This window comes from Lissotriton vulgaris, chromosome 1_1, assembly GCF_964263255.1.
Source record: "Lissotriton vulgaris chromosome 1_1, aLisVul1.2, whole genome shotgun sequence".
NCBI classification, from domain to species: domain Eukaryota; kingdom Metazoa; phylum Chordata; class Amphibia; order Caudata; family Salamandridae; genus Lissotriton; species Lissotriton vulgaris.
Genome location: NC_141685.1, coordinates 907,856,798 through 907,870,509, shown reverse-complemented (window position 1 = coordinate 907,870,509; position 13,712 = coordinate 907,856,798). Strand labels below are relative to the sequence as shown.

The following is a 13,712-nucleotide window of genomic DNA, read 5'->3' as shown; positions in this document are numbered from 1 at the left end:
AAGGCCCTGAAGATTCGCAGTCTTGTTTCCCTGCGATGAAACACGTGTTGGCCACAACAAGAGGAACAATAAATTGTTTTCCATAACAAGGATTCTACTCCATTTCAAACTTTTTCTTGGCACACCACTATCTATTGACTTTGAAACATGTTGATGTGTTTATTTTACTACTGTTTCCACAACCAGAAACTACTGTGACTTTATTGCTATTTTCCTAGAGCAGGGGCTTTTGTTGCTTTTGTACACATGGATGAGTCCCAAGGTGACTATAGGTCAAATGCTTATTCCAAATTATTATATGAGTATGTAGATGCCATGGAAGTCAAAGACTGCTACGTCTGTATGCAGTTGCCTGCGTCTGTAGATGAAGGCATTAAATATCATCATCTCCCATTGACTTATGGCATTACATGTAGCTTATTGCTTAGCATATTTTATGGGAGAGATAGTTTTGAGTATTATTTTTCTAATTACGATTCAGTGCTACCTGAGGTCCCCAATTATAAAAAGATGAATAAGTGGGACTACTATAAGAGTGAAGACAGATTGGCCAAGTTCTTCCTTCCTTGGGATACTTTAGATACTTCACATGCCCGCAGAAACAATCTGACTTGCAAAGTGTCAGAAGTCGAGAAGAAGTTTATAGGGCAAGTGGATGATCGTTATAGAAGACAAAAGATTCTGAAAAAATCAGGACAGTGGAAGACAGATTGGACCGAGGAGGAAAAAGATCACAAGAGGAAGGGTAGTAGTGGTCCTATAGCTTTAGATAGAACTCAGAAAGGGAAGTTATGTCTTCACAGAAGCAAAATGTACTACGAAAATGTATTCGTAGGGGAGGTCAGTTGTGAACATGCTTTTAGATTAGAATACTACACCAAGGACTTTTTGAAGGGAATGCAAGTGATTCCAAATGTATATTTTGTCTGTGGAAGAAATGCCTATGTGAGACTACCTGACAACTGGTACGGATCATGCTATTTGGCCATTGTCTTCCCCAAAATATACCACGCTCAAGACTTAGAGATCATAGAGGGCAAGGTCCAAACAAGAGGAAGAAGAGACGTAGGGGAAGCAGAACTAGTTGGAGACGTGTTTGGAGCTGCATTTCCTATTTTAGGACTGATCCTCAATGATGTCAAGATTAGAAGACTGGCAACAGTCGTAGACAGGTTGTCTGCCAGTACTGCTACATCTTTAATGCTGGTGGAAGGAGAGATGCAATCGATAAGGGCCATGGTGCTCCAGAACCGTCTTGCGTTAGACGTTCTGCTAGCAAAAGAGGGCGGAGTCTGTAAGGCTTTGAAGGTCCAGGAATGTTGCACTTACATTCCAGACAATTCAAAACCTCTGGAGAAAGTTATCATGAACATAACTAACATTCACAAAGAGATCGAAGACCTGACTAAAGTAAATGTTTGGGAAAAAGTGGGTCATGGAATGGGTGAAGTTGGAGGTTGGTTCGCCAACATAGGGAAGAGCTTTGTATGGTACATACTGAAACCTATCATCATAATACTGATCTGCGTGATCGTGTTGTGGGGATTGGTGAGGTCGTACCAATGGTACAGAACAAATAGGTTGGAGAGATCCAGGAGAGAGTAGGAACGAAGATTAGCTGCCATGCAAGACAATCAGTACAAGAGTCTGAGGACTCTAGAAATGCTGAAACGAGAGAGAATGGCAACTAGTTCAGTTTGAATTTTGGTGATGACCACAAGAGGTCATCAAAGGGGGGAACTGATAGAGCGCAAACTGAACAAAAATGCACGAGTGCACCATAAGCACATGTTAGTCGCACGATTATAATAGAAGTGCCATTAAGAATTGAAGATATATATTCACATATACTTAGACGTGTGTGGCTAACGTAGAAAATACATATAGAAGTGGGACTGATGCAGAAATGTGTGGAAAATGTATTTTTATTAGACGTAATTAATCATGATCCATGTTATGTAGCTGCTAATGGAGGAATGTCATGCTGCAAGGCATCGAAGGGAGCAGGCCTCATGGCCAGGGCAGAAGGGTTTAGAAATGAACACCCCTACATAACATGGATTGCACTAATGTTAGAGTGATTTTGTTTACTTATTAGACTTATATTCCATAGAAGTGTTTTCTTATAATAGCATAAGATGCTAACATGTTATTTCAGTTAACCTCTGAGAAAAGGGTTGTAGGCCTGAAAAGAGAAATAGGGTTTCTCATTTGCACGTGCTGACATATGCCGAATCGTATTGAGAAATAAGTTGCAACTTCTGTTAAAAGTCTATGAGAATGGGATTCAAGATGCGAATGTCTGTCTGCAGGTGCGAGGGGGGTTCCGATTAGAGTTTAATGAATAGAGCTCTGTTCAAGTAGACTGATGCAGACATGGAGGAGGATTCAGGAATGTTTAGGGGGTATCAGCGGGCCGGAGAAGAGCCTGAGAAGCAAGGTCAACGCTGAACACAAGGCCCAGAGGAAGATCATCATGGAAAAAGCCAGAATCGACATCACGCGAGGGGCGTCTTGTGAGGGGCGTTTCAACTGTAAACTGTGTTTTGTATTAGGGTCAGCACCCCTGGGTGGAGTTAGAGCAGATGCCTGAGGACCCTTCAGAGAGCGGATGGGTAGGCAGAGAGGGGTCATGACTGGAGATCATAGGTTTTCACTTAGAGACTAAGAGTGGGTGATCTTCTCAGGAAGACATTCACAGCTGACACCTTTGATAGGTTGGGACCTTGTTAAGTAGGGATACCATCTAGTACAGGGTAGGGACAGCCTAACCTGATTCTTTCCTTCCAGCTGTAAATGACGGATAGATCGCAGTTCGTGTCTATGCTTGCAGCCCTGTTGATTCTGGAGCTAGTTCTAGTAGTGTTCTTTGCCCGCCTAAGAGCTTTCAGAGAACACATGTTTGTAATAGTGCCTTTGTATCTTTTGAATCTCATTTTGAGATGTCTGTACTTGCAGTTATCAATGACTCTGTAATAAACCTTTAAAACTTAGAAGTAGTCTGTGGTTTTTCAGAGTCGAGCCCATTATTGATTAAAGTTAACCTGGTATTGGATGCACTTTCTTTCCTCAATGACAGGCAATAAAGATTCAGTCGACCAGAACGGGGTTAGATCTGGAGTGATAAGAAAGAGATCAAAAATCTCGCCCTTTCACATATAAGCAGGCTAATGGCTTACTATGTGACGTTGCATCACTTTTGTGATAGAGCTGCATTGTTAAACATGTGCCACGTTGCGCCCTATTTACAACCTGAACCATCTATGGAGATGCATCACGTTGTAAAGCCCTGCGCCACATGAAACCTGCGTCAGGTTTCATGTGGGCGTTCCGGCACAGGGTGGGCGTTCCGTTGCAGGAACGCCTCGGAAAAGTGCCTGAGTGAAATCTACAAGATTTTACTCAGTCACTTTTCCACTACCGCTGCGGCAAAACCTTGCCCCTGCTTGAAGCAGGCTTAAGGAGTGACGCACCATGTTGAGGATAGGAAAGGTTGGAACAGTGCTGGAGTTGCGTCGCACCCGCGACACAACTTCAGCACTGCGCGAACCTTACGCAGGCAGATGCGACACGCATCTGTTTATCATTGCGCCATGATGCGCCGCATTGTATATGCAGCACATCTGTTGGGGCGCCAGCGTAAACTTGCATGACGCACCTTTCCTGGTGCATTCCTGCTGATTTGCAGGGATGCACCAGGAAACGTAAATCTGCCCCTATGTTTTTACCTCTTAGTGCACTTTTCTGCAGTTTTAAAAAAACAGGATTAAATATTGAGTGCTCCAGAGTAGCACCATTTACATTACACAAGGAGACAAGCATTGTTTATAGATTAAGTTTTTTGCCCGTAATTTGCCCAGCATCGCAGCTTGTTGAGTCGACGCCCAGGATCAAACCTGTTTCCCCAGGTCCACACTCAGCAGCTCTGACCACACCGCTACATCCTGGGTGGAAAGAGGAAGCAGGCATGCACAAACCACATGAAAGCTAGACTCTATATGGGCTCGAGGTTCCAACGCACATCGAGCTGAGCCATAGCCAGGCTGACTCGAGCTGTCAGTGGCTCGCCCCCTCTAATTCCTGAGGTGATGGCTTTCCCCTCTAGTGCCCTGTTCAAGAACCCCACATCTGTATTCCCAGGAGCCTTTGTAAAAAGTAGGTCACTGGTGTAGCACTCCTGTGTGGTAATCAACCCTTATCCCGCATTTTTTATCCCACATACCATTAGCCCGCATACCATACAATCAATTGCTTTCAGCCCGCATACCATTATACTGCATTTTTTTATAACGCATGTGCTTTTATCACGCATGCCTTTACAACAAATTACGTTGTAAAGGCATGTATGGTAAATGTATTTGCGTTGTAAACCACGACGATGAGAGAGGTAAGTGGGTTTGGGTTAATTTTTATGGGTGGGGGTCGTGCTGGGGTAGTGATTGTGTAGTGTAGTGTTGTGTTATTGTAGTGTTGATTTGTGGTGGTTGTTTAGTGTAGGGTCGTGCTGGGGAAAGTGTAATAGGGGTTGGGGGTAGTGTTTTAGGGGGTAGGGTAGTGTTGTAGTGTTTGCGTAGTGTAGGGTCATGCAGGGGGTAGTGTTTTAGGGTTTAGGGTTGTGTTGTAGTGTTTGTGTAATTTAGGGTCATGCTGGGGGTAGTGTTTTAGGGTTTAGGGTAGTGTTGTAGTGTTTGCGTAGTGTAGGGTCAGGCTGGGGGTAGTGTTTTAGGGTTTAGGGTTGTGTTGTAGTGTTTGGGTAGTGTAGGGTCATGCTGGGGGTAGTGTTTTAGGGTTTAGGGTAGTGTTGTAGTGTTTGCATAGTGTAGGGTCATGCTGGGGGTAGTGTTTTAGGGTTTAGGGTAGTGTTGTAGTGTTTGTGTAGTGTAGGGTCATGCTGGGGGTTGTGTTTTAGGGTTTAGGGTAGTGGTGTAGTGTTTGTGTAGTGTAGGGTAATGCTGGGGTGCAGTGGTTTAGTGTAGTATTGTAGTGTTGTGTAGGGTCATGCTGCGGGTAGTGTATTAAGGTACTGTTGTAGTGTTTGTGTAGGGAAGTAAAGTGCTTAATGGTAGTGTTGGGGGGTCGTGCTGGGTAGTGTAAATGTAGTAAAAGGACTGTAGTGTAGGATAGTGTAGGGTAGTGTTTTGTAGTGTATGGTAGGGTAGTGTACTTTCACTTACCTTTAAAACTTTTACAATGAGTATACCTTTAACATGCATGCTTTTACGTTGTAAAGGCATGCGTGCTAAAGGCATATTCGTTCTAAAAGTTTTAGTTCTTTTAGTTTGCGGCCTAATAGTATATGCGGGATGAAAAATGCGGGATGATGGTATGCGGGATGATTGTATGCGGAATTTCGACATATATTCCTCCTGTGTCAATCATGTTTATGCTCTTCATGGCCACCTGCATCCATTGAAATCTCCAAGAATTAAGTCAAAGATGCAGGTGGCCTGGTTTTAAAATGGTTACACTCCCGTTGCCTCTCTTTTCGTAAACCACGAGTTGACCATGTCCCATTCTTTAGGGAACAAAACCGATCCTTTTCTGAAAGATCCACCTTCTTCTTTTCAGCTCTTTACTTCTTGGGAATTAGTAATCCCATGTGCTCCTCTTGAAAAAACCCAAGTTGCAAGTCTTTTCGGTTTTAATCTATATTCCAATCCTCAATCCAAGATGGTAGAATCTTTCCTGGCCAATTTGGCCATTTTGTCTTGTTTCTTTTTTGTTTAAAAGAAAGCCAGAGATTGAAGACTTTGAATTGTACTGCTTTCAGTTTATTTTCCACCTGTGGGATTGTTACCCACTGAGCCTATATGCTTGACACTGCACCCCCCCCCCCCCTTCATTTTTATTAGAGTTTCCAGTATATAGCAGATGGCCCTTGGGGCTCTCCTTTCTCAGACTACAGATACGTCTCTGCATTGATTCCTTTGTTACAGCCTTGATTGCACTTCCGGTCAGTCCTGTCTTAACCCTACACTGCTTGCGTTTCTCTCCTGCAAACAGTGGCACTTGCTTGAAGACACTCACGAGCGTTGGGTCATTCCAATCTGTAGCTGCTATTTGAAAGCCCTTAATAGAATTATATAATCTCATTTTCTGGCAAAGAAGGTCATCCTAATAATTGTGTATTGTTAGTGTGCCCTTTTATTCTCTTGCGCTGCCGAAATGTTACTTTTTGTGATGTTCCATGGCACAGGAGCCTGCTCCATATTTACGAGGCAGCACAAAGCCACTTTTTTGGCTTAATGTTGCCTTATAAATTTCGTTCCCTTAAATGCAGTTTTCTGCAATGAAGGGGCGTGCAAAGGGTGTTGCTTGGGGCATTCCCAGCAACATCCATGGCCTTTTGAAACTGCGGCAGATTTACGAGAAAATCGTAACTCTGAGGCAGTGGCAACAACATACGGCTCTATAGGGGAGGTGTAAGGGAGGCACAACAAGGAGAAAAATCTTTAATTCTCCTCGTTTTTCCGTTTTCTCTGTGTGCTGCATTAGCCCACATAGAAAGAGAAAAAAGCCTCTTGTGATTGTTTTTGTGAAGGAAGGTTTTCCTTCCTGCCCAAAAATAATCATCCCGCAACACGTACTTCTTTGCACCACGGTGTAAAGGTGTCTGCGTTTGGTGCACGGCAGCCCATTGTTTGCTGGCGCAGGGGGAAAGGACAGGAATGCACCGTATCTGACAGGTACAGTGCATTTCTGCTCTTTCTTTTGCCGTAGGGCAACACAGCATGAAGGCCTGCGGCGCTGCCCTTCGGTAAAACCTCATAAATGAGGCCCTAGGAGTTCCTGAAACATATTAGCCCAGACACTTTTGTCACAATGATGTGTGAAGAACCATATGCTGCGGCTATTACAAACATAAATAAAGGGTGAGAGATTTTCTCACTAACCGTGTATTAAGAATGTTTTTTTCTGTGCCATGGCAATGAGGTCGCTTTCATTAGAGATGAGTTGTGAAAACGTCTTTCTTCCATGGGGATTGGGTGCATAAGAAGTCGGGTGCATGGCCTGGGTTGGACTTGCACTTGTTGAGCATAGGACCCATACGTCATCATAAGAAATGAACATATATCCAAACATTGAAATCATACCATATATGGGGTAATATCAAAGATAATATCAATGTAAAGGTGACTTATAATGTAACTAGTGATGCCATCCATGTCATTTGTGATACCATCTATCATGTCATCAGCAGTGTATGCATGGTTTGAGTTATGGACCTTTTGTGAAGAATAAGGTGGGTAACCTTTAAGGACTTGCTAAATTGTGCTGTCTGATTGGCTGGTGTACAAAAACAAAAATAAAACTTTTGGTCGTGACCAAAAGTACAAATGTGCTATCTCTGCCCCAGTAAAGTCACTCTCATTTGCTTCTTTCTTACTGGTCAGCTGACATAGTATTCCTTCCTCTTTGTGTGTTTGTCCCTTCCCTGAAGCATGGTCGCATTACTTGTGTCCTTCCACTACTAATTTTTAGGTGCTACTTTTTTCTTCATGTTTAAGCAGTACACATGTGAGTCTTTTTCAGCTGTCTCTCTCTTTACTTCACCCATGTCTGTGTTCCTCCTTCCTGCTGGCCGTCTGCTGTCTGTCATGTTGCACTCCACCAGCCATTCCGCTTTTGTCCATGTTGACCCCCTTTCTCTGTTGTCTGTGTTGAGCCCCCACCCGCCCTCCACCCATTCAATGTAAATGTTGCCCCTACAACCCGCTCTCCCTCTAATGTCTGTGTTACCCACACTACCCATACTCCGTACATTCTCTGGGTTGCACCTTGCACCCTCCCTCTTGTGTCTTTGCTGTCCCTCGCACCTGGTGTGCCCCTCCCCCGCCCTCCAATTGTTTGAGTTGCCCCTGCCACCCACCCTTCCACTGTTGTCCACGTTGCCCTCCTCCACATAACCCTCCATCCTTCCTGTTGCCTCTTGCCACAACCTTCCTCCTACCAGCAATAAAAAAGCACTAGGATGTATCCTGCACTGGCCACGTCCACGTATTCTTTTTAAACTTTCACCAAGCTGCATAGCAGCAGCACTGCTTTATAATCTGGTTAAAGCCCTCCTCCCCACCATCAATTAAAAAAAAAGCACTGTGATGTGGCCAGTGCTGGCTAAGTCATCAACATTTTTTTTTAACTTTCAGCCATGCCGCACAGCAACCGTGCTGCTGTGCAACATAACTAGCAGCGGTCCGTGCAGGGTAGCGGGGTGGGGCAGGACACGGGGTGATGCTGACAAACTACAGAATAGGATTTATTTAATTTTCCGTATTCCCTCTTTTGTTGACTTCTCTCCCTCCCTTCCTCAACCCACCCCGCCCCACTGCCCACTGCGATTACCTGCACAGTCCTGGCTGAACATAACAAAAAAATGGACAAAGTCAATATGCTGCAAGAGCTCTTGGCTTTGTCAATGATTGTTTCTTTTTTTTGCTGTTGGGCCACCCAATCAAAATGGCCCTTTTGCAATCCTCCACTCAAACACTTTCACCTCCCTTTGATCATTTAAGAACGAATTTGCCACATTCAAAGTGTACTTTTTTTTGGAAAGTATGGTTCACAAAAAGTTATTAATGTTGAAAAAATGTCCTTTCTTAATTAATTAATTAATTATTTGTGTGCTTATATAGCGCAGGACTCACTCCCGAAGGGGTACCTCCGCGCTTCGACCGCTGCGAAACCCTTCCTGGCTTCCCTGAGAGATGGTCCCTTAATGGGTATCTCCAGGGTGAGACCAGGCCTCCCCGGCAGTCTGGTGGGGCCGTTAGTGAAGATGAGGCAAGCTAGTGCCCAGAGTTTCCGAGTGTGATCGCTGATCAGAGTGGGCACCAAGGCGAGAGAATTATCAAGTCCGCTGACCCTGGTCCGGAAACCTGCCGCGTCGGGAATCGAACCCTGGTCCCGGGCCGACCTCTGCTCTCGGGTCTGCCGCCTCTAACCAGTGAGCCACACTACTTGAAGTGCTATGTAACTATTAACTACAGATATGCAAATACACCCATGGCAGGGAAGGGGTCCATTTGTTTTTCAAAACCCATGTGCTGGCTGAGGGCACAAAGGACAAGATGTACAAAGATTATGAATAGAGATTTCCTAATTGCGATTTTTTGTAAATCGCAATTTGGAAATCATTGTTCCTAATGTATGAAACTCATTAAGTTTTGTTTAGAGATTTGTAGTGGCTCGTAAATAGCCCTACCTCATGAATATCAACGAGCTCGCAATTTGCGACCCACAACGATTCGCAGCCATTACAGGAATGGCGGCCTGCTAGGCTCAGCAGAGCACCTTGTCTGTGATTCCTTTTAAATAAAGCAATCTTTTTTTTAAACAGCCTGTTTTCCTTATAATAAAAATGGGACGCGCTTAAGAAAAATAAATTAAGCATTTAGGGTTTATTTTTTAGGATCAAGCCTTGGTCCTTAGGACCACTACATGCTCTTCCCCCAAAAAATGTCAACATTTCTGAAAGGGAAGGTGTCCCCATTCCTTTTGCGTCTGGATTGCCACCAACTTTGAATTGGCGGTAAAGTGTGAATGTTTTGCGACGCCTTTTAGTTGCAAAATGTTAGAAACAGGATCCCTTGCTGGCCAGGGCTCACGCCAAAGTCAGTCAGAGACCACCACTCCTAAGTCAGGGCAAGGGGGTTACACGCCAAGATAACCCCTGCTCACCCTCTAGGTAACGTGGCGCGAGCAGCAAGGCTAAACTTGGAGGCGGTATGAGTTAAGTATTTGCGCACGCACCCCAGCAACAACACCCAAGGCCCACCACAAAGGAAACTCCACACAAGGTTATATAAAAAAATAGCCTTCGTATTATAGTAAAAACACATTAGATAACACACAAACTTTCCAATGTGCCAGAGGCACGGGCAGAATTTACAAGGGATTATGTACAGGACAGGGCCACATGGACCACTGTCAGGGGTAGGCACTTGTTAGAAATAATACTTGTAGGTATACACTTAGCACCTAACATATAATGATTAGCACCAAAATAGTACATGTAGCACACAACCAGTAATCACTGGTAAAGAGTAAATACCTCCTACGCAACCCTAAACACTGTAGGAAAGTCACGCAGGGAACTAGGACCTTATCATCAGGACCTAAGGAAGGAATACCATCACCTAAGCAGGTCACTTTTAGCAAAGGGAAGGAAACCTAAACAATCACCTAAGCAGGTCACATTTAGCAAAGGAGATAAACATAAAATACCTAAGCAGGTCACTTTTAGCAAAGGTAATGGGACATCAACAATCCTCTAAGCAGGTCACATTTAGCAAAGGGGATAAACATAAAATACCTAAGCAGGTCACTTTTAGCAAAGGTAATGGGACATAAACAATTGCACATGAGGCATTAAACACATTCAGAGGTGCAGGTTAGAACATTTGCGCAAGAATCACATCAGCAAGTAACTTACAATGCGCAGGGTGCATGTAGCACAACACTAGAACTTGTCCCTCAGGCCAACTGGCCTCGCAAGGGGCTGAATGCCCTGAGTCTCAATGTCAGGGGGTCTGCGCAGGCAGCACAAACCACAAGCCTAAACGTAGCAACTGTCCACTAAGTGCTGGACATTTGTGAAACACAGCTGGGCAAACGTTGGAGCCACGTGGGCTCAAGAACACAGGTGACTGGCACCTAAGAGCTTCAGCGCTCTTAAACAAATGAAATGCCCCCAGAGCCTCTCTCAGCTCAAGGATCTGGCCCCTCGAGTCTCTTGGGGCTTAAATGGACAATGGGGCCCAGGAGCCTCGTGGGCTCTTAAAGCAAATGCCCCCCTCGAGCCTCGGGGCTCGTAAGTATATTTAGGGCGGAACGTTGGAGTCCCTCACGGGGGACTCAAACTTAAATAATGCCCCACGGAGCCTCTCAGGCTTGGAAATCAAATAGCCAACTGAGCCTCGCAAGGCTCGCAAGCAGGAAGGCCCCCAAGAGCCTCGCCGGCTCTTTACACTGACGGGGAGGGGCGGGCACCGGCAATGTGCCCCGACGCCCTCCTCCCCGGTTCTGCACGTTAGCGCTCCACTCACCGGCTCTATGCTCCTCAGCAGCGGTGGGGGAAGGTTGCCGGTCTCCCTCTGCACACGGGGGACCGGTGAAGACTCCTGCTCGCGCTGCGGCGCTGAGGGCGGGACTTCCGGTCGGCCTCCTAGGGGCCGCGCTGTGATTGGCCGGGCAGACGAGCACTTCCGGGTCGCCGCGGGCAGCGCGGCGTTTCACTTCAGACAGGCAGGCGGGCTCACAGTATCCGAGGAGTGGGCTCCCTCGTGATAATTACAATATCCAAGAACGGGGCAATGCCGGGTGGGCTCCGGCTTTTAAATAAAAGTATAAAGCGAGGTGGGCACTCGCTATGCGCCGCAAATCGGCAATCCAAGCGGGCAATGCCGGGTGGGCACCGGCTAGCGTCAAAATAAAGCGCACGGGGTGCTAGAAGGCAAAGCAAAGTGCTATTGAGCGCTGGGGCACAAGGAAAGCGCTCTTAGCACTATAAATCAAATAAAAGCGCTTCCAGGCACAGCAAAAGCTCCAGCAGGGTCTGGAGGCAGGCAGAGGGGCAAGGCAGGGCCAGAGCCAGCACACTGGGTCTCCAGGCAGGGAGACAGTCCAAGTGGCGTTCCTCCCGGCCCCAGCAGCAGCAACAGTCCCCTCTGGCAAGGATCCACAAGCAGAACCAAGGACAAATTGTATGGGGACACAGCCCCTTCTTATACTGTAAAATCCCTTTGTCTGTAGGTGTAGGGTGGGGGAAAACCAGTCGCAGCTGGTTTTGAAGTACCCTTGATAGCTCAACCACCCATTTCATTCACTGGCAGGGCTAGGGACATCAGTCGCACTACAGGGGGTGGAGCCAGCATTGTGTGGGGAAAGTCCAGGCCCATCAGGGACCAGGTGCACTTCTCCCAAGCCATCAACATGCTAATCTCACACTCACCACCGGGCAGACCCATCCAGCCTTCCTGGAGCCAGGCTCACCAGCCAGCTCCAGCCAATCGCACGGCAGGCATATTTTACATTAATATGCCAACTCCTAGAAGTGGCATTTCTACACATGACACACACATGCCACATACACCATTGCGAAGCATTCATTCTCACGAGCTCGCACATACCAAGTTTGAGCTTGCACTCCCCACGCATCAGGAACTACTAGGGACACAGACATTCCCCATGCATCCCTATGGGAGAGCAGGCCAGCCTAACTATATGCACGCACTTTACTCTGGGACACAGGGAAAAAGTGCGCACAGACCAGAAAATCATCAATATAGATCACAGATCTAAAGCAAAAAAAAGATTAGGGGTGAACCTGCCTTAAGGGCCAAGTCCAACACAAAACATTTATCCTTATCAATGCAAATTAGTATTTGGAAGGGATGCCCTAAATACGCCCCATCCAAACACCGATTTGCAAACCCATATTTCAATTCAGTAACAGGTTACCAAATCGCAATTTGGGGTTTGTACATTTGGAAATGCCTCGTTGTGTTCGCAATCGGCCCGATTCTGTAAATCGGCCGAATCTGTGAATCAGACCGTTTGCAACCTCAAAAAGGCTTTGCACATCTAGCCCATAGTGTCACAAAACTCCCTTCCATTTCCCCTACAGCTTTGTATTTTTGCCATTGTGTGGAGGGATTACTGCCCACTGTTCACTTCCTACCCCTGAAGGCTCTTAAACACAGAATACTACAATTACTAAATAAATGCTTCAATAAATGCGTAAAGCGATAGCACTCGTGAGGTCGCCAGTGAATGTCTCAATGCCCAATTACGCCTTGCATGGTTTCAAATTGCCTTCTACATCTAAAGAGGGTAGAAGCAGGGTTCATGTAGAGAAAATCTCTGATTACTAAGACAAGGGGTTCAGCCTGATAGCTTGTCAATTCTAACACTGCTGAGCAGATGGCCGCATCTCTGCCAAGAGCATAGCTGTCGGTGGCTTCCTTGGTGAATATCAAAAGCGGGCTCAGGGCTGTCTTTAGGTATTTATTGACACTATAGTGGGTACAAATCAGGGGCCCAGGCGCTAGTGAATGTTGGAAGGAATGCTACCACAGTCCCCACTCCATGTGTCCTCCATGGGGCGCAATGGGATCACCACACTGTCTCTCTTGGAAAAATTCAAAATGTGTAACTCCCTGCTCAATATGCATGGGGTACTCTCTCCTTCCACAGCTCCTATACATCCACTTCTAGGCCATCATTTACTTAAGTTTGCACAGGTGCTCGTGTGATATAATGCAATTAAGGTCCTCGAAAAGAGGCCTGTAATTTGACTCTGTCTTTTGGGTGATGTTGTGTTGCACATGCACCGGCGTAAAGCTTTACAGGCACATGCATCAAGCGATTTTGGAATCGCAAACGGTGCGAATCGCAAAATTCGGCTGTTTGCGATTCCAAAATCAGTATTTGGGATGCATCATTTATTTCTCATGTATCGCAATTTAAGAATTTGCAATTTTTTGCGATTTCTCAAATTGCGATAGCATTTAAGGAATCGCAAATTTTGCGATTCCTTAAATGCTATGCATGATTAAATTTAATTTGCGAAATCGCATTTTTGAAGGGATAAATTACCATGAAGTAAACCTTAATGCTAATTTGCAAAAAGTTTTAAAAATGCAAAAAATTGCATTTTTGAAACTTACATGTTACACACACACATGCCCTTAGGACATGTGTGTGAGTAAAAT

General features: G+C 45.6%; 1 protein-coding gene across 1 annotated transcript in view; it reads right to left on the bottom strand.

Moving 5' to 3' along the window:
• The window catches only part of OLFM2 (olfactomedin 2), a 1,082,596-nt gene that overhangs the window by 614,296 nt on the left and 454,588 nt on the right, over positions 1-13,712 (bottom strand). The gene's annotated exons all lie outside the window — the stretch shown is intronic.